Here is a 22,218-nt window from a genome sequence, read left to right on the forward strand (position 1 = left end):
TGCTCTACTGGTGGTGATAACATACCAGCGAAATTCATAAAACCAGTCGCAGCCCAATTGTCGCCAGTCCTAACAAAGATTTTGCATAACTGCATCGATGCAAACGTATTTCCAACATGCTGGAAGAAATCACGTATCTGTCCGGTACCTAAAGTTCCAGGTGCTTCACAACTAGAAGATTTTCGTCCAATATCAATACTTCCTGTACTGTCGAAAGTATATGAGAAAGTCATTTTATCACAGCTTTGTGACTTCATTGATAGATATAACATTTACGCTTCAACTCAATCTGGTTTTCGCAAAGGTCACTCGTGCATCACGATACTCTTAAAATTAAAGGACGACATTTTGAAGGCTATGCAAAGAGGTAAAGTAACTTTATCAGTGTCAGCAGATTACTCCAAAGCATTTGATACTGTGAAATATGACGTTCTGATTAATAAGTTGAAGAAACTCCAAATGTCTCCTGCATTCATCAATTTGATCTCTAACTATTTGTCAAATCGCCAGCAGTTTGTGCAAATTGATGACAAAAAATCGGACACCTTGCTGATCAAATACGGTGTTCCCCAGGGATCTATTCTTGGTCCGATCTTGTTCAACATCTATGTCTCTGACCTATCGTTGAATTCGTCGTGTAATTCTATCCAGTACGCAGATGACACAAATCTTTACATACACTTCAAACTAAAAGAAATGGATATCGCAACAGCAAAGCTTCAAAGTGACATTAACCAAATAACAACATGGTCAAAGATAAACAATCTGATGTTTAATTCCATAAAGACAAAATCAATTATGTACTCGACTAGCCAGTTAAGCTGTATAAACAATTTAAACTTCAGTAACTTATTCAAATTCCATAGTAATGGTGCTGAGATTGAGCGGGTATCCTCTCTCAAGATACTGGGCATAACATTCGATGAACATATGACGTGGTCTACACATGTGAATAACGTCATTAGATCATCATACGCTACGATTTCGACATTAAAGCGATTGAAACGTTTGGCACCTTTTCACGTGAGAAAGAATCTCGCTGAAGCACTGATATTATCAAAGATAGACTACGGAAATCTTGTCTATAATAATATTCCACAATATCAAATGAAAAGGTTACAAAGAGTTCTAAATGTCGCTGCCAGCTTTGTTCTTCAGAGATATGCTTCCACTAACGATGTGTTAGTAATACTGAAATGGCTGCCAGTGCAAGAGCGTGTAAATTTATCGATACTAAAACTGGCACACAAGGTGTTGTATGACGAATGCTCACCTGAATACCTTACACTGAAATGGTACAAAAATGGTCGAAGCCTGCGATCTGATGCAGAAAACAAAAATAAACTACAAAGCGACACATTCCGAAAAACATTTATGGATTGCTCATCAGCGTTGTTTAATGATCTTCCTGGCAATATTCGTTCCGTTGTCAACCATAAAGAATTTATCAAAAAAGTCAAATTATTTTTACACGATAGTGCTTTGTGCAAACTTTTATCCAAATAATGTGAATAACTCTATGCATGTAGGCTACCTATTTCCCCCCATCTTTTCATTATAGTTCTACCTTTTTTGTGTGTCCTTACATCGGTGCCATCAATTTATTTATCTTTAATTAGTCTCTTCTTTTTTTTTTTTCTTGTTCAATGTGTCTACTTACTCTACCGGCACCATTTCGTACTCTGTGAGCCCATTTATTTCATTATGCACTTAGATTCAATATATTTTTTTACTGACCTTATAGATTTTATAGATTTTTATAGTTTTTATTTTTTTGTAGGCAGAAGAACCATTTGTAAATTATGGATGCCAAATATATGTTTAATAATAATAATAATAATAATAATAATAATAATAATAAGTACATGTTGGTACAAATATGTGACGCAACCGTTGTAACTCAAACGGACTGATACCAATAGAAAGTCAATGAAATATAATTTTTGAAATTGTCTCCATTTCTTCAGCGCGCGCTAATGGCACAGTACAAAATGACTTATTTATCTAAATTTATAAATGAAGCGCTGCCGCAGCGCCCAGTGTAACCGCTGAATTCCAGCAATCATGTCAAAATAAGAAGAATGTTATTTCTTGGAGTCCAATTGGCTCATTTATCACATTTATAAGTTCAAAGTCCAAAATAAGTTCAATTAATTCGACAGGCAATCGTTTCACTGTTAAAGGCGATGCAACCTTGTAATATCAGAAACATATCCCTAAATACATGTTGGCATGAATATGTGACGCAACCGTTGTACCTCAAACGGAGTGATGCCGTTGGAAAGTCAATGAAATAAAATTTTTGAAACTGTCTCCATTTCCTCAGCCCACTAACGGCTCAGATTGGTCCCACTGTACAGAATGACTTATTTATCTACATTTCTAAATGAAGCGCTGCCGCAACGCCCAGTGTAACCGCTGAATTCCAGCAATCATGTCAAAATAAGAAGAATGTTATTTCTTGGAGTCCAATTTGTTAATTCATCACATTTATAACTTCAAAGTCCAAAATCAGTTCAATTATGTCCCACGGTCAATCATTTCACTGTTAAAAGCGACGCAACCTGGTAATATCAGAAACATATCGCAAAATACATGTTTGTACAAATATGTGACGCAACCGTTGCAACTCAAACGGAGTAATACCGTTACAAAGTCAATGAAATTTAGTTTTTGAAACTGTCTCTATTTCTTCAGCGCGAGCTAACGGCTAGGATTGGTCCCACAGTAAAAAATGACTTATTTATCTACATTTTTTAATAAAGCTCTATCACAGCGCCCAGTGTAATCGTTGAGTTCAAGCAATCATGTCAAATTAGGAGGAATGCTATTTCTTTGAGTCCAATTGTCTCATTTATCACATTTATATGTTCAAAGTCCAAAATAAGGACAGTCAATCGTTTCACTGTTAAAAGCGATGCAACCTGGTAATATCAGAAACATATCGCTAAATACATGTTGGTACGATATGTGACGCAACAGTTGTAACTCAAACGGAGTGATACCGTTACAAAGTCAATGAAATGTAGTTTTTGAAACTGTCTCTTTGTCTGCAGCGCGTGCTAACGGCTAGGATTTATCCCACAGTAAAAAATTGCTTATTTATCTAAATTTTTAAATGAAGCGCTACCACAGCGCGTAGTGTAACCGCTGAGTTACAGCAATCATGTCAAATTGAGAAGAATGTTATTTCTTGGAGTCCAATTGTCTCATTTATCACATTTATAAGTTCAAAGTCCGAAATCAGTGCCATTAAGTCCCACAGTCAATCGTTTCATTGTTAAAAGGGATGCAACCTAGTAGAGTCAAAAAAATATCACTAAATACATGTTGGTATGAATATGTGACGCAGCATTTGTACCTCAAACGGAGTGATACCGTTAGAAAGTCAATGAAATAAAATTTTTGAAATTGTTTCCATTTCCTCAGCGCGCTAACGGGTAAGATTGGTCCCACAGTACAGAATGACTTATTTATCTAAATTTCTAAATGAAGCGCTGCCGCAGTGCCCAGTGTAACCGCTGAACTCCAGCAATCATGTCAAAATAAGAAGAATGTTATTTCTTGGAGTCCAATTTGTTCATTCATCACATTCATAACTTCAAAATCCAAAATCAGTTCAATTAAATCCCACGGTCAATCGTTTCACTGTTAAAAGCGACGCAAAATAGTAACATCAGAAACATATCGCTAAATACATGTTGGTACGAATACGTGAAGCAACCGTTGTAACTCAAACGGACTAATACCGGTAAAAAGTGAATGAAATAAAGTTTTTGAAACTGTCTCCATTTCCTCAGCGCGCTAACGGCTAAGATTGGTCCCACAGTACAGAATGACTTATTTATCTAAATTTATAATTGAAGCGCTGCCGCAGCGCCCAGTGTAACCGCTGAATTCCAGCAATCATGTCAAAATAAGAAGTATGTTATTTCCTGGAGTCCAATTTGTTCATTCATCACATTCATAACTTCAAAGTCCAAAATCAGTTCAATTAAGTCCCACGGTCAATCGTTTCACTGTTGAAAGCGACGCAACCTAGTACAATCTGAAACATATCGCTAAGTACATGTTGGTACGAATATGTGACGCAACCGTTGTAACTCAAAAGGACTGATACCGTTAAAAAGTGAATGAAATAAAGTTTTTGAAACTGTCTCTATATCTGCAGTGCGTGCTAACGGCTAGGATTGGTCCCACAGTAAAAAATGGCTTATTTATCTAAATTTTTAAATGAAGCTCTACCACAGCGCGCAGTGTAACCGCTGAATTCCAGCAATGATGTGAAAATAAGAAGAATGTTATTTCTTGGACTCCAATTTGCTCATTTATCACATTTATAAGTTCAAAGTCCAAAATAAGTTCAATTAAGTTCCACAGGCAATCGTTTCACTGTTAAAGGCGATGCAACCTTGTAATATCAGAAATATATCGCTAAATACATGTTGGTACGAATATGTGACGCAACCGTTATAACTCAAACGGACTGATACCGTTAGAAAGTCAATGAAATATAGTTTTTGAAATTGTCTCCTTTTCTTCAGCGCGCGCTAACGGCAAAGATTGGTCCCACAGTACAAAATGACTTATTTATCTAAATTTCTAAATGAAGCGCTACCGCAGCGCCCAGTGTAACCGCTGAATTCCAGCAATCATGTGAAAATAAGAAGAATGTTATTTCTTGGAGTCCAATTCGCTCATTTATCACATTTATAAGTTCAAAGTCCAAAATAAGTTCAATTAAGTTCCAAAGGCAATCGTTTCACTGTTAAAGGCGATGCAACCTTGTAATATCAGAAATATATCCCTAAATACATGTTGGCATGAATATGTGACGCAACCGTTGTACCTCAAACGGAGTGATACCGTTAGAAAGTCAATGAAATAAAATTTTTGATGCTGTCTCCATTTCCTCAGCGCGCTAACGGCTAAGATTGGTCCCACAGTACAGAATTACTTATTTATCTACATTTCTAAATGAAGCGCTGCCGCAGCGCCCAGTGTAACCGCTGAATTCCAGCAATCATGTCAAAATAAGAAGTATGTTATTTCCTGGAGTCCAATTTGTTCATTCATCACATTCATAACTTCAAAGTCCAAAATCAGTTCAATTAAGTCCCACGGTCAATCGTTTCACTGTTGAAAGCGAAGCAACCTAGTACAATCTGAAACATATCGCTAAGTACATGTTGGTACGAATATGTGACGCAACCGTTGTAACTCAAAAGGACTGATACCGTTAAAAAGTGAATGAAATAAAGTTTTTGAAACTGTCTCTATATCTGCAGTGCGTGCTAACGGCTAGGATTGGTCCCACAGTAAAAAATGGCTTATTTATCTAAATTTTTAAATGAAGCTCTACCACAGCGCGCAGTGTAACGGCTGAATTCCAGCAATGATGTGAAAATAAGAAGAATGTTATTTCTTGGAGTCCAATTTGCTCATTTATCACATTTATAAGTTCAAAGTCCAAAATAAGTTCAATTAAGTTCCACAGGCAATCGTTTCACTGTTAAAGGCAATGCAACCTTGTAATATCAGAAATATATCCCTAAATACATGTTGGCATGAATATGTGACGCAACCGTTGTACATCAAGCGGAGTGATACCGTTAGAAAGTCAATGAAATAAAATTTTTGAAGCTGTCTCCATTTCCTCAGCGCGGTAACGGCTAAGATTGGTCCCACAGTACAGAATGACTTATTTATCTACATTTCTAAATGAAGCGCTGCCGCAACGCCCAGTGTAACCGCTGAATTCCAGCAATCATGTCAAAATAAGAAGAATTTTATTTCTTGGAGTCCAATTTGTTCATCCATCACATTCATAACTTCAAAGTCCAAAATCAGTTCAATTAAGTCCCACGGTCAATCGTTTCACTGTTAAAAGCGACGCAACCTAGTAATATCTGAAACAAATCGCTAAGTACATGTTGGTACGAATATGTGACGCAACCGTTGCACTTCAAGCGGACGGATACTGTTAGAAACTCAATGTAATGTAGTTTTTGAAAGTGTCTCTATATCTTCAGCGCGTGCTAAGGGCTAGGATTGGTACCACAGTAAAAAATGACTTATTTATCTATATTTTTAAATGAAGCGCTACCGTAGCGCCCAGTGTAATCGCTAAATTCAGCAATCATATACAATTAAGGAGAATGTTACTTGTTGGAGTCCAATTGTCTCATTTATCACATTCATAATGTCAAAGTCCAAAATCAGTTCAATTAAGTTCCACAGGCAATCGTTACACTGTTAAAGGCGATGGAACCTTGTAATATCAGAAACATATCGCTAAATACATGTTGGTACGAATATGTGACGCAACCGTTATAACTCAAACGGACTGATACCGTTAGAAAGTCAATGAAATATAGTTTTTGAAATTGTCTCCTTTTCTTCAGCGCGCGCTAACGGCAAAGATTGGTCCCACAGTACAAAATGACTTATTTATCTAAATTTCTAAATGAAGCGCTACCGCAGCGCCCAGTGTAACCGCTGAATTCCAGCAATCATGTGAAAATAAGAAGAATGTTATTTCTTGGAGTCCAATTCGCTCATTTATCACATTTATAAGTTCAAAGTCCAAAATAAGTTCAATTAAGTTCCAAAGGCAATCGTTTCACTGTTAAAGGCGATGCAACCTTGTAATATCAGAAATATATCCCTAAATACATGTTGGCATGAATATGTGACGCAACCGTTGTACCTCAAACGGAGTGATACCGTTAGAAAGTCAATGAAATAAAATTTTTGATGCTGTCTCCATTTCCTCAGCGCGCTAACGGCTAAGATTGGTCCCACAGTACAGAATGACTTATTTATCTACATTTCTAAATGAAGCGCTGCCGCAACGCCCAGTGTAACCGCTGAATTCCAGAAATCATGTCAAAATAAGAAGAATGTTATTTCTTGAAGTCCAATTTCTTCATTCATCACATTCATAACTTCAAAGTCCAAAATCAGTTCAATTAAGTCCCACGGTCAGTCGTTTCACTGTTAAAAGCGACGCAACCTAGTAATATCAGAAACATATCGCTAAATACATGTTGGTATGAATATGTGACGCAACCGTTGTAACTCAAACGGAGCGATACCGTTATAAAGTCAATGAAATAAAGTTTTTGAAGCTGTATCCATTTCCTCAGCGCGCTAACGGCTAAGGTTGGTCCCACAGTACAGAATGACTTATTTATCTAAATTTATAAATGAAGCGCTGCCGCAGCGCCCAGTGTAACCGCTGAATTCCAGCCATCATGTCAAAATAAGAAGAATGTTATTTCTTGGAGTCCAATTTGTTCATTCATCACATTCATAACTTCAAAGTCCAAAATCAGTTCAATTAAGTCCCACGGTCAATCGTTTCACTGTTAAAAGCGACGCAAAGTAGTAATATCTGAAACATATCGCTAAGCACATGTTGGTACGAATATGTGACGCAACTGTTGTAACTCAAACGGAGTGATATCGTTAGAAAGTCAATGAAATAAAGTTTTTGAAACTGTCTCTATTTCCTCAGCGCGCGCTAACGTCTAAATTGGTCCTACAGTACAGAATGACTTATTTATCTAAATTTTTAAATGAAGCGCTACCGCAGCGCCCAGTGTAGCCGCTGAATTCCAGCAATCATGTGAAAATAAGAAGAATGTTATTTCTTGGAGTCCAATTGGCTCATTTATCACATTTATAAGTTCAAAGCCCAAAATAAGTTCAATTAAGTTCCACAGGCAATCGTTTCACTGTTAAAGGCGATGCAACCTTGTAATATCAGAAACATATCCCTAAATACATGTTGGCATGAATATGTGACGCAACCGTTGTACCTCAAACGGAGTGATACCGTTAGAAAGTCAATGAAATATAGTTTTTGAAATTGTCTCCATTTCTTCAGCGCGCGGTAACGGCAAAGATTGGTCCCACAGTACAAAATGACTTATTTATCTGTATTTTTAAATGAAGCGCTACCACAGCGCCCAGTGTAATTGCTGAGATCCAGCAACCATGTCAGAATAAGAAGAATGTTAATTCTTGGAGTCCAATTGGCTCATTCATCACATTTATAAGTTCAAAGTCCAAAATAAGTTGAATTAAGTCCCACAGTCAATCGTTACACTGTTAAAAGCGATGCAACCTGGTAATATCAGAAACATATCGCAAAATACATGTTAGTACGAACATGTGACGCAACCGTTGTAACTCAAACGGAGTGATACCGTTACTAAGTCAATGAAATTTACTTTTTGAAAAGGTCTCTATTTCTTCTGCGCGAGCTAACGGCTAGGATTGGTCCTACAGTAAAAAATGACTTATTTATCTACATTTTTTAATAAAGCGCTATAACAGCGCCCAGTGTAATCGTTGAGTTCAAGCAATCATGTCAAATTAAGAAGAATGTTATTTCTTGGAGTCCAATTGTCTCATTTATTACATTTATAAGTTCAAAGTCCAAAATCAGTTCAATTAAGTCCCACAGTAAATTGGTTCACTGTTAAAAGCCATGCAACTTGGTAATATCAGAAACATATCGCTAAATACATGTTGGTACGGATATGTGACGCAACCGTTGTAGCTCAAACAGACTGATAATGTTAGAAAGTCAATAAAATGTAATTTTTGAAACTGTCTCTATTTCTGCAGAGCGCGCTAACGTGTAGGATTGGTCCCACAGTAAAAAATGGCTTATTTATCTACATTTTTTAATAAAGCGCTACCACAACGCCCAGTGGAAATGCCTTGTTCCAGCAATCATTTCAAGTTAAGAAGAACGTTTTTCTTGGAGTCCAGTTGTCTTATTGATCATATTTCCAGGGTCAAAGACCACAATCATTTCAATTAAGTCACACAGTCAATCGTTTCATTGTTAAAAGCGCTGCAACCTAGTAGAGTCAGAAAATTAACGCGAAATACATGTTGGTACAAATATGTGACGCAACCGTTGTACTTCAACGGACGGATACCGTTAGAACCCAATGAAATTTAGTTTTTGAAACTGTCTCTATTTCTTCAGCGCGAGCTAACGGCCAAGATTGGTCCCACAGTACAGTATGACTTATTTATCTAAACTTCTAAATGAAGCGCTGCCGCAGCACCCAGTGTAACCGCTGAATTCCAGCAATCATGTCAAAATAAGAAGAATGTTATTTCTTGGAGTCCAATTAGTTTATTCATCACATTCATAACTTCAAAGTCCAAAATCAGTTCAATTAAGTCCCACAGTCAATCGTTTCACTGTTAAAAGCGACGCAACCTAGTAATATCTGAAACATATCGCTAAGTATATGTTGGTACGAATATGTGACGCAACCGTTGTAACTCAAACGGACTGATACCGTTAGAAAGTCAATGAAATATAGTTTTTGAAATTGTCTCCACTTCTTCAGCGTGCGCTATCGTCTAGGATTGGTCCCAAAGTACAAAATGGCTTATTTATCTACATTTTTTAATGAGGCGCTACCACAGCGCCCAGTGGAAATGCTTTGTTCCAGCAATCATTTCAAATTAAGAAGAACGTTTTTTCTTGGAGTCCAGTTGTCTTATTGATCATATTTCTAGGGTCAAATTCCAAAATCATTTCAATTAAGTCCCACAGTCAATCGTTTCATTGTTAAAAGCGATGCAACCTAGTAGAGTCAGAAAAATGACGCTAAATGCATGTTGGCACGAATATGTGACGCAACAGTTGTAAGTCAAACGGACCGATACTGTTAGAAAGTTAATGAAATGTAATTTTTGAAACTGTCTGTATTTCTGGAGCGTGCGCTATCGTCTAGGATTGGTCCCAAAGTACAAAATGACTTATTTATCTAAATTTTTTAATGAAGCACTACCGCAGCGCCCAGTGTAATCGCTGAATTCCAGCAATCGTGTCAAATTATGGAGAATATTATTTCTTGGAGACCAATTGTTTCATTCATCACATTTATAATGTCAAAGTCCAAAATCAGTTCAATTAAGTCCCAGAATTAATCGTTTCACTGTTAAAAGCGATGCAACCTAGTAGAGTCAGAAAAATGACGCTAAATGCATGTTGGCACGAATATGTGACGCAACAGTTGTAAGTCAAACGGACCGATACCGTTAGAAAGTCAATGAAATATAGTTTTTGAAATTGTCTCCATTTCTTCAGCGCGCGGTAACGGCAAAGATTGGTCCCACAGTACAAAATGACTTATTTATCTGTATTTTTAAATGAAGCGCTACCGTAGCGCCCAGTGTAATCGCTAAATTCCAGCAATCATATACAATTAAGGAAAATGTTATTTCTTGGAGTCCAATTGTCTCATTTATCACATTCATAATGTCAAAGTCCAAAATCAGTTCAATTAAGTTCGACAGGCAATCGTTATACTGTTAAAAGCGATGCAACCTTGTAATATCAGAAACATATCGCTAAATACATTTCGGTATGAATATGTGACGCAACTGTTGTACTTCAAACGGAGTGATACCGTTAGAAAGTCAATGAAATAAAGTTTTTGAAATTGTCTCTATATCTTCAGCGCGTGCTAACGGTTAGGATTGGTACCACAGAAAAAGGTGACTTATTTATCTAAATTTTTAAATGAAGCGCTACCACAGCGCCCAGTGTAATTGCTGAGTTCCAGCAACCATGTCAGAATAAGAAGAATGTTAATTCTTGGAGTCCAATTGGCTCATTCATCACATTTAGAAGTTCAAAGTCCAAAATAAGTTCAATTAAGTCCCACAGTCAATCGTTTCACTGTTAAAAGCGATGCAACCTGGTAATATCAGAAACATATCGCAAAATACATGTTGGTACGAACATGTGACGCAACCGTTGTAACTCAAACGGAGTGATACCGTTACTAAGTCAATGAAATTTAGTTTTTGAAAATGTCTCTATTTCTTCTGCGCGAGCTAACGGCTAGGATTGGTCCTACAGTAAAAAATGACTTATTTATCTACATTTTTTAATAAAGCGCTATAACAGCGCCCAGTGTAATCGTTGAGTTCAAGCAATCATGTCAAATTAAGAAGAATGTTATTTCTTGGAGTCCAATTGTCTCATTTATTACATTTATAAGTTCAAAGTCCAAAATCAGTTCAATTAAGTCCCACAGTAAATTGGTTCACTGTTAAAAGCCATGCAACTTGGTAATATCAGAAACATATAGCTAAGTATATGTTGGTACGAATATGTGACGCAACCGTTTTAACTCAAACGGACTGATACCGTTAGAAAGTCAATGAAATATAGTTTTTGAAATTGTCTCCATTTCTTCAGTGTGCGCTATCGTCTAGGATTGGTCCCAAAGTACAAAATGGCTTATTTATCTACATTTTTTAATGAGGCACTACCACAGCGTCCAGTGGAAATGCTTTGTTCCAGCAATCATTTCAAATTCAGAAGAACGTTTTTTCTTGGAGTCCAGTTGTCTTATTGATCATATTTCTAGGGTCAAAGTCCAAAATCATTTCAATTAAGTCCCACAGTCAATCGTTTCATTGTTAAAAGCGATGCAACCTAGTAGAGTCAGAAAAATGACGCTAAATGCATGTTGGCACGAATATGTGACGCAACAGTTGTAAGTCAAACGGACCGATACTGTTAGAAAGTTAATGAAATGTAATTTTTGAAACTGTCTGTATTTCTGCAGCGTGCGCTATCGTCTAGGATTGGTCCCAAATTACAAAATGACTTATTTATCTAAATTTTTTAATGAAGCGCTACCGCAGCGCCCAGTGTAATTGCTGAATTCCAGCAATCGTGTCAAATTATGGAGAATATTATTTCTTGGAGACCAATTGTCTCATTCATCACATTCATAACTTCAAAGTCCAAAATCAGTTCAATTAAGTCCCAGAATTAATCGTTTCACTGTTAAAAGCGATGCAACCTAGTAATATCTGAAACATATCGCTAAATACATGTTGGTACGAATATGTGACGCAACCGTTGCACTTCAAGCGGACGGATACTGTTAGAAACTCAATGTAATGTAGTTTTTGAAAGTGTCTTTATATCTTCAGCGCGTGCTAACGGCTAGGATTGGTACCACAGTAAAAAAAGACTTATTTATCTAAATTTTTAAATGAAGCGCTACCAAAGCGCCCAGTGTAATTGCTGAGTTCCAGCAACCATGTCAAAATAAGAAGAATGTTATTTCTTGGAGTCCAATTTGTTCATTCATCACATTCATAACTTCAAAGTCTAAAATCAGTTCAATTAAGTCCCACGGTCAATCGTTTCACTGTTGAAAGCGACGAAACCTAGTAATATCTGAAACATATCGCTAAGTACATGTTGGTACGGATATGTGACGCAACCGTTGTAGCTCAAACAGACTGATAATGTTAGAAAGTCAATAAAATGTAATTTTTGAAACTGTCTCTATTTCTGCAGAGCGCGCTAACGTGTAGGATTGGTCCCACAGTAAAAAATGGCTTATTTATCTACATTTTTTAATAAAGCGCTACCAAAGCGCCCAGTGTAATTGCTGAGTTCAAGCAACCATATCAAATTAAGAAAAATGTTATTTCTTGGAGTCCAATTGTCTCATTTATCACATTTATAAGTTCAAAGTCCAAAATCAGTTCTGTTAAGTCCCACAGTAAATTGTTTCACTGTTAAAAGCACTGCAACTTGGTAATATCTGAAAGATATCGCTAAACTCATGTTGGTACAAATATGTGACGCAACCGTTGTACTTTAACGGACGGATACCGTTAGAAACCCAATGAAATTTAGTTTTTGAAACTGTCTCTATTTCTTCAGCGCGAGCTAACGGCCAAGATTGGTCCCACAGTACAATATGACTTATTTATCTAAATTTCTAAATGAAGGGCTGCCGCACTGCCCAGTGTAACCGCTGAATTCCAGCAATCATGTCAAAATAAGAAGAATGTTATTTCTTGGAGTCCAATTAGTTTATTCATCACATTCATAACTTCAAAGTCCAAAATCAGTTCAATTAAGTCCCACGGTCAATCGTTTCACTGTTAAAAGCGACGCAACCTAGTAATATCTGAAACATATCGCTAAGTATATGTTGGTACGAATATGTGACGCAACCGTTGTAACTCAAACGGACTGATACCGTTAGAAAGTCAATGAAATATAGTTTTTGAAATTGTCTCCATTTCTTCAGCGTGCGCTATCGTCTAGGATTGGTCCCAAAGTACAAAATGGCTTATTTATCTACATTTTTTAATGAGGCGCTACCACAGCGCCCAGTGGAAATGCTTTGTTCCAGCACTCATTTCAAATTAAGAAGAACGCTTTTTCTTGGAGTCCAGTTGTCTTATTGATCATATTTCTAGGGTCAAATTCCAAAATCATTTCAATTAAGTCCCACAGTCAATCGTTTCATTGTTAAAAGCGATGCAACCTAGTAGAGTCAGAAAAATGACGCTAAATGCATGTTGGCACGAATATGTGACGCAACAGTTGTAAGTCAAACGGACCGATACTGTTAGAAAGTTAATGAAATGTAATTTTTGAAACTGTCTGCATTTCTGCAGCGTGCGCTATCGTCTAGGATTGGTCCCAAAGTACAAAATGACTTATTTATCTAAATTTTTTAATGAAGCGCTACCGCAGCGCCCAGTGTAATCGCTGAATTCCAGCAATCGTGTCAAATTATGGAGAATGTTATTTCCTGGAGACCAATTGGCTCATTCATCACACCTATAATGTCAAAGTCAAAAATCAGTTCAATTAAGTCCCAGAATTAATCGTTTCACTGTTAAAAGCGATGCAACCTAGTAATATCTGAAACATATCGCTAAATACATGTTGGTACGAATATGTGACGCAACCGTTGCACTTCAAGCGGACGGATACTGTTAGAAACTCAATGTAATGTAGTTTTTGAAAGTGTCTCTATATCTTCAGCGCGTGCTAACGGCTAGGATTGGTACCACAGTAAAAAATGACTTATTTATCCAGATTTTTAAATGAAGCGCTACCAAAGCGCCCAGTGTAATTGCTGAGTTCCAGCAACCATGTCAGAATAAGAAGAATGTTAATTCTTGGAATCCAATTGGCTCATTCATCACATTTATAAGTTCAAAGTCCAAAATCAGCTCAATTAAGTCCCACATTCAATCGTTTCACTGTTAAAAGCAATGCAACCTGGTAATATCAGAAACACACCGCAAAATACATGTTGGTACGAACATGTGACGCAACCGTTGTAACTCAAACGGAGTGATACCGTTACAAAGTCAATGAAATTTAGTTTTTGAAAATGTCTCTATTTCTTCTGCGCGAGCTAACGGCTAGGATTGGTCCTACAGTAAAAAACGACTTATTTATCTACATTTTTTAATAAAGCGCTATCACAGCGCCCAGTGTAATCGTTGAGTTCAAGCAATCATGTCAAATTAAGAAGAATTTTATTTCTTGGAGTCCAATTGTCTCATTTATCACATTTATAAGTTCAAAGTTCAAAATCAGTTCAATTAAGTCCCACAGTAAATTTGTTCACTGTTAAAAGCCATGCAACTTGGTAATATCAAAAACATATCGCTAAATACATGTTGGTACGAATATGTGACGCAACCGTTGTAACTCAAACGGACTGATACCGTTAGAAAGTCAATGAAATATAGTTTTGGAAATTGTCTCCATTTCTTCAGCGTGCGCTATCGTCTAGGATTGGTCCCAAAGTACAAAATGGCTTATTTATCTACATTTTTTAATGAGGCGCTACCACAGCGTCCAGTGGAAATGCTTTGTTCCAGCAATCATTTCAAATTAAGAAGAACGTTTTTTCTTGGAGTCCAGTTGTCTTATTGATCATATTTCTAGGGTCAAAGTCCAAAATCATTTCAATTAAGTCCCACAGTCAATCGTTTCATTGTTAAAAGCGATGCAACCTAGTAGAGTCAGAAAAATGACGCTAAATGCATGTTGGCACGAATATGTGACGCAACAGTTGTAAGTCAAACGGACCGATCCTGTTAGAAAGTTAATGAAATGTAATTTTTGAAACTGTCTGCATTTCTGCAGCGTGCGCTATCGTCTAGGATTGGTCCCAAAGTACAAAATTACTTATTTATCTAAATTTTTTAATGAAGCGCTACCGCAGCGCGCGGTGTAATCGCTGAATTCCAGCAATCGTGTCAAATTATGGAGAATGTTATTTCTTGGAGACCAATTGTCTCATTCATCACACCTATAATGTCAAAGTCCAAAATCAGTTCAATTAAGTCCCAGAATTAATCGTTTCACTGTTAAAAGCGATGCAACCTAGTAATATCTGAAACATATCGCTAAATACATGTTGGTACAAATATGTGACGCAACCATTGCACTTCAAGCGGACGGATACTGTTAGAAACTCAATGTAATGTAGTTTTTGAAAGTGTCTCTATATCTTCAGCGCGTGCTAACGGCTAGGATTGGTACCACAGTAAAAAATGACTTATTTATCTAAATTTTTAAATGAAGCGCTACCAAAGCGCCCAGTGTAATTGCTGAGTTCCAGCAACCATGTCAGAATAAGAAGAATGTTAATTCTTGGAGTCCAATTGGCTCATTCATCACATTTATAAGTTCAAAGTCCAAAATCAGCTCAATTAAGTCCCACATTCAATCGTTTCACTGTTAAAAGCAATGCAACCTGGTAATATCAGAAACATATCGCAAAATACATGTTGGTACGAACATGTGACGCAACCGTTGTAACTCAAACGGAGTGATACCGTTACAAAGTCAATGAAATTTAGTTTTTGAAAATGTCTCTATTTCCTCTGCGCGAGCTAACGGTTAGGATTGGTCCTACAGTAAAAAACGACTTATTTATCTACATTTTTTAATAAAGCGCTATCACAGCGCCCAGTGTAATCGTTGAGTTCAAGCAATCATGTCAAATTAAGAAGAATGTTATTTCTTGGAGTCCAATTGTCTCATTTACCACATTTATAAGTTCAAAGTTCAAAATCAGTTCAATTAAGTCCCACAGTAAATTGGTTTACTGTTAAAAGCCATGCAACTTGGTAATATCAAAAACATATCGCTAAATACATGTTGGTACGGATATGTGACGCAACCGTTGTAACTCAAACGGACTGATACCGTTAGAAAGTCAATGAAATATAGTTTTTGAAATTGTCTCCATTTCTTCAGCGTGCGCTATCGTCTAGGATTGGTCCCAAAGTACAAAATGGCTTATTTATCTACATTTTTTAATGAGGCGCTACCACAGCGTCCAGTGGAAATGCTTTGTTCCAGCAATCATTTCAAATTAAGAAGAACGTTTTTTCTTGGAGTCCAGTTGTCTTATTGATCATATTTCTAGGGTCAAAGTCCAAAATCATTTCAATTAAGTCCCACAGTCAATCGTTTCATTGTTAAAAGCGATGCAACCTAGTAGAGTCAGAAAAATGACGCTAAATGCATGTTGGCACGAATATGTGACGCAACAGTTGTAAGTCAAACGGACCGATCCTGTTAGAAAGTTAATGAAATGTAATTTTTGAAACTGTCTGCATTTCTGCAGCGTGCGCTATCGTCTAGGATTGGTCCCAAAGTACAAAATTACTTATTTATCTAAATTTTTTAATGAAGCGCTACCGCAGCGCCCGGTGTAATCGCTGAATTCCAGCAATCGTGTCAAATTATGGAGAATGTGATTTCTTGGAGACCAATTGTCTCATTCATCACACCTATAATGTCAAAGTCCAAAATCAGTTCAATTAAGTCCCAGAATTAATCGTTTCACTGTTAAAAGCGATGCAACCTAGTAATATCTGAAACATATCGCTAAATACATGTTGGTACAAATATGTGACGCAACCATTGCACTTCAAGCGGACGGATACTGTTAGAAACTCAATGTAATGTAGTTTTTGAAAGTGTCTCTATATCTTCAGCGCGTGCTAACGGCTAGGATTGGTACCACAGTAAAAAATGACTTATTTATCTAAATTTTTAAATGAAGCGCTACCAAAGCGCCCAGTGTAATTGCTGAGTTCCAGCAACCATGTCAGAATAAGAAGAATGTTAATTCTTGGAGTCCAATTGGCTCATTTATCACATTTATAAGTTCAAAGTTCAAAATCAGTTCAATTAAGTCCCACAGTAAATTGGTTTACTGTTAAAAGCCATGCAACTTGGTAATATCAAAAACATATCGCTAAATACATGTTGGTACGGATATGTGACGCAACCGTTGTAACTCAAACGGACTGATACCGTTAGAAAGTCAATGAAATATAGTTTTTGAAATTGTCTCCATTTCTTCAGCGTGCGCTATCGTCTAGGATTGGTCCCAAAGTACAAAATGGCTTATTTATCTACATTTTTTAATGAGGCGCTACCACAGCGTCCAGTGGAAATGCTTTGTTCCAGCAATCATTTCAAATTAAGAAGAACGTTTTTTCTTGGAGTCCAGTTGTCTTATTGATCATATTTCTAGGGTCAAAGTCCAAAATCATTTCAATTAAGTCCCACAGTTAATCGTTTCATTGTTAAAAGCGATGCAACCTAGTAGAGTCAGAAAAATGACGCTAAATGCATGTTGGCACGAATATGTGACGCAACAGTTGTAAGTCAAACGGACTGATCCTGTTAGAAAGTTAATGAAATGTAATTTTTGAAACTGTCTGCATTTCTGCAGCGTGCGCTATCGTCTAGGATTGGTCCCAAAGTACAAAATTACTTATTTATCTAAATTTTTTAATGAAGCGCTACCGCAGCGCCCGGTGTAATCGCTGAATTCCAGCAATCGTGTCAAATTATGGAGAATGTTATTTCTTGGAGACCAATTGTCTCATTCATCACACCTATAATGTCAAAGTCCAAAATCAGTTCAATTAAGTCCCAGAATTAATCGTTTCACTGTTAAAAGCGATGCAACCTAGTAATATCTGAAACATATCGCTAAATACATGTTGGTACAAATATGTGACGCAACCATTGCACTTCAAGCGGACGGATACTGTTAGAAACTCAATGTAATGTAGTTTTTGAAAGTGTCTCTATATCTTCAGCGCGTGCTAACGGCTAGGATTGGTACCACAGTAAAAAATGACTTATTTATCTAAATTTTTAAATGAAGCGCTACCAAAGCGCCCAGTGTAATTGCTGAGTTCCAGCAACCATGTCAGAATAAGAAGAATGTTAATTCTTGGAGTCCAATTGGCTCATTCATCACATTTATAAGTTCAAAGTCCAAAATCAGCTCAATTAAGTCCCACATTCAATCGTTTCACTGTTAAAAGCAATGCAACCTGGTAATATCAGAAACATATCGCAAAATACATGTTGGTACGAACATGTGACGCAACCGTTGTAACTCAAACGGAGTGATACCGTTACAAAGTCAATGAAATTTAGTTTTTGAAAATGTCTCTATTTCCTCTGCGCGAGCTAACGGTTAGGATTGGTCCTACAGTAAAAAACGACTTATTTATCTACATTTTTTAATAAAGCGCTATCACAGCGCCCAGTGTAATCGTTGAGTTCAAGCAATCATGTCAAATTAAGAAGAATGTTATTTCTTGGAGTCCAATTGTCTCATTTATCACATTTATAAGTTCAAAGTTCAAAATCAGTTCAATTAAGTCCCACAGTAAATTGGTTTACTGTTAAAAGCCATGCAACTTGGTAATATCAAAAACATATCGCTAAATACATGTTGGTACGGATATGTGACGCAACCGTTGTAGCTCAAACAGACTGATAACGTTAGAAAGTCAATGTAATGTAGTTTTTGAAAGTGTCTCTATGTCTTCAGCGCGTGCTAACGGCTAGGATCGGTACCACAGTAAAAAATGACTTATTTATCTAAATTTTTTAATGAAGCGCTACCGCAGCGCCCAGTGTAATCGCTGAAATCCAGCAATCGTGTCAAATTATGAAGAATGTTATTTCTTGGAGACCAATTGTCTCATTCATCACATTTATAATTTCAAAGTCCAAAATCAGTTCAATTAAGTCCCAGAATTAATCGTTTCACTGTTAAAAGCGATGCAACCTAGTAATATCTGAAACATATCGCTAAATACATGTTGGTACGAATATGTGACGCAACCGTTGCACTTCAAGCGGACGGATACTGTTAGAAACTCAATGTAATGTAGTTTTTGAAAGTGTCTCTATATCTTCAGCGCGTGCTAACGGCTAGGATTGGTACCACAGTAAAAAATGACTTATTTATCTAAATTTTTAAATAAAGCGCTACCAAAGCGCCCAGTGTAATTGCTGAGTTCCAGCAACCATGTCAGAATAAGAAGAATGTTAATTCTTGGAGTCCAATTGGCTCATTCATCACATTTATAAGTTCAAAGTCCAAAGTCAGCTCAATTAAGTCCCACATTCAATCGTTTCACTGTTAAAAGCGAGGCAACCTGGTAATATCAGAAACATATCGCAAAATACATGTTGGTACGAACATGTGACGCAACCGTTGTAGCTCAAACAGACTGATAACGTTAGAAAGTCAATAAAATGTAATTTTTGAAACTGTCTCTATTTCTTCAGAGCGCGCTAAGGTCTAGGATTGGTCCCACAGTAAAAAATGGCTTATTTATCTACATTTTTTAATAAAGCGCTACCACAGCGCCCAGTGGAAATGCCCTGTTCCAGCAATCATTTTAAATTAAGAAGAACGCTTTTTCTTGGAGTCCAGTTGTCTTATTGATCATATTTCTAGGGTCAAAGTCCAAAATCATTTCAATTAAGTCCCACAGTCAATCGTTTCACTGTTAAAAGCGATGCAACCTAGTAGAGTCAGAAAAATGACGCTAAAAGCATCTTGGCACGAATATGTGACGCAACAGTTGTAAGTCAAACGGACCGATACTGTTAGAAAGTTAATGAAATGTAATTTTTGAAACTGTCTGCATTTCTGCAGCGTGCGCTATCGTCTAGGATTGGTCCCAAAGTACAAAATGACTTATTTATCTAAATTTTTTAATGAAGGGCTACCGCAGCGCCCAGTGTAATCGCTGAATTCCAGCAATCGTGTCAAATTATGGAGAATGTTATTTCCTGGAGACCAATTAGCTCATTCATCACACCTATAATGTCAAAGTCAAAAATCAGTTCAATTAAGTCCCAGAATTAATCGTTTCACTGTTAAAAGCGATGCAACCTAGTAATATCTGAAACATATCGCTAAATACATGTTGGTACGAATATGTGACGCAACCGTTGCACTTCAAGCGGACGGATACTGTTAGAAACTCAATGTAATGTAGTTTTTGAAAGTGTCCCTATATCTTCAGCGCGTGCTAACGGCTAGGATTGGTACCACAGTAAAAAATGACTTATTTATCCAGACTTTTAAATGAAGCGCTACCAAAGCGCCCAGTGTAATTGCTGAGTTCCAGCAACCATGTCAGAATAAGAAGAATGTTAATTCTTGGAATCCAATTGGCTCATTCATCACATTTATAAGTTCAAAGTCCAAAATCAGCTCAATTAAGTCCCACAGTAAATTTGTTCACTGTTAAAAGCCATGTAACTTGGTAATATCAAAAACATATCGCTAAATACATGTTGGTACGGATATGTGACGCAACCGTTGTAACTCAAACGGACTGATACCGTTAGAAAGTCAATGAAATATAGTTTTTGAAATTGTCTCCATTTCTTCAGCGTGCGCTATCGTCTAGGATTGGTCCCAAAGTACAAAATGGCTTATTTATCTACATTTTTTAATGAGGCGCTACCACAGCGTCCAGTGGAAATGCTTTGTTCCAGCAATCATTTCAAATTAAGAAGAACGTTTTTTCTTGGAGTCCAGTTGTCTTATTGATCATATTTCTAGGGTCAAAGTCCAAAATCATTTCAATTAAGTCCCACAGTCAATCGTTTCATTGTTAAAAGCGATGCAACCTAGTAGAGTCAGAAAAATGACGCTAAATGCATGTTGGCACGAATATGTGACGCAACAGTTGTAAGTCAAACGGACCGATCCTGTTAGAAAGTTAATGAAATGTAATTTTTGAAACTGTCTGCATTTCTGCAGCGTGCGCTATCGTCTAGGATTGGTCCCAAAGTACAAAATTACTTATTTATCTAAATTTTTTAATGAAGCGCTACCGCAGCGCCCGGTGTAATCGCTGAATTCCAGCAATCGTGTCAAATTATGGAGAATGTGATTTCTTGGAGACCAATTGTCTCATTCATCACACCTATAATGTCAAAGTCCAAAATCAGTTCAATTAAGTCCCAGAATTAATCGTTTCACTGTTAAAAGCGATGCAACCTAGTAATATCTGAAACATATCGCTAAATACATGTTGGTACAAATATGTGACGCAACCATTGCACTTCAAGCGGACGGATACTGTTAGAAACTCAATGTAATGTAGTTTTTGAAAGTGTCTCTATATCTTCAGCGCGTGCTAACGGCTAGGATTGGTACCACAGTAAAAAATGACTTATTTATCTAAATTTTTAAATGAAGCGCTACCAAAGCGCCCAGTGTAATTGCTGAGTTCCAGCAACCATGTCAGAATAAGAAGAATGTTAATTCTTGGAGTCCAATTGGCTCATTTATCACATTTATAAGTTCAAAGTTCAAAATCAGTTCAATTAAGTCCCACAGTAAATTGGTTTACTGTTAAAAGCCATGCAACTTGGTAATATCAAAAACATATCGCTAAATACATGTTGGTACGGATATGTGACGCAACCGTTGTAACTCAAACGGACTGATACCGTTAGAAAGTCAATGAAATATAGTTTTTGAAATTGTCTCCATTTCTTCAGCGTGCGCTATCGTCTAGGATTGGTCCCAAAGTACAAAATGGCTTATTTATCTACATTTTTTAATGAGGCGCTACCACAGCGTCCAGTGGAAATGCTTTGTTCCAGCAATCATTTCAAATTAAGAAGAACGTTTTTTCTTGGAGTCCAGTTGTCTTATTGATCATATTTCTAGGGTCAAAGTCCAAAATCATTTCAATTAAGTCCCACAGTTAATCGTTTCATTGTTAAAAGCGATGCAACCTAGTAGAGTCAGAAAAATGACGCTAAATGCATGTTGGCACGAATATGTGACGCAACAGTTGTAAGTCAAACGGACTGATCCTGTTAGAAAGTTAATGAAATGTAATTTTTGAAACTGTCTGCATTTCTGCAGCGTGCGCTATCGTCTAGGATTGGTCCCAAAGTACAAAATTACTTATTTATCTAAATTTTTTAATGAAGCGCTACCGCAGCGCCCGGTGTAATCGCTGAATTCCAGCAATCGTGTCAAATTATGGAGAATGTTATTTCTTGGAGACCAATTGTCTCAT

This window comes from Hydractinia symbiolongicarpus, chromosome 8 (genome assembly GCF_029227915.1).
Source record: "Hydractinia symbiolongicarpus strain clone_291-10 chromosome 8, HSymV2.1, whole genome shotgun sequence".
Lineage (NCBI taxonomy): Eukaryota > Metazoa > Cnidaria > Hydrozoa > Anthoathecata > Hydractiniidae > Hydractinia > Hydractinia symbiolongicarpus.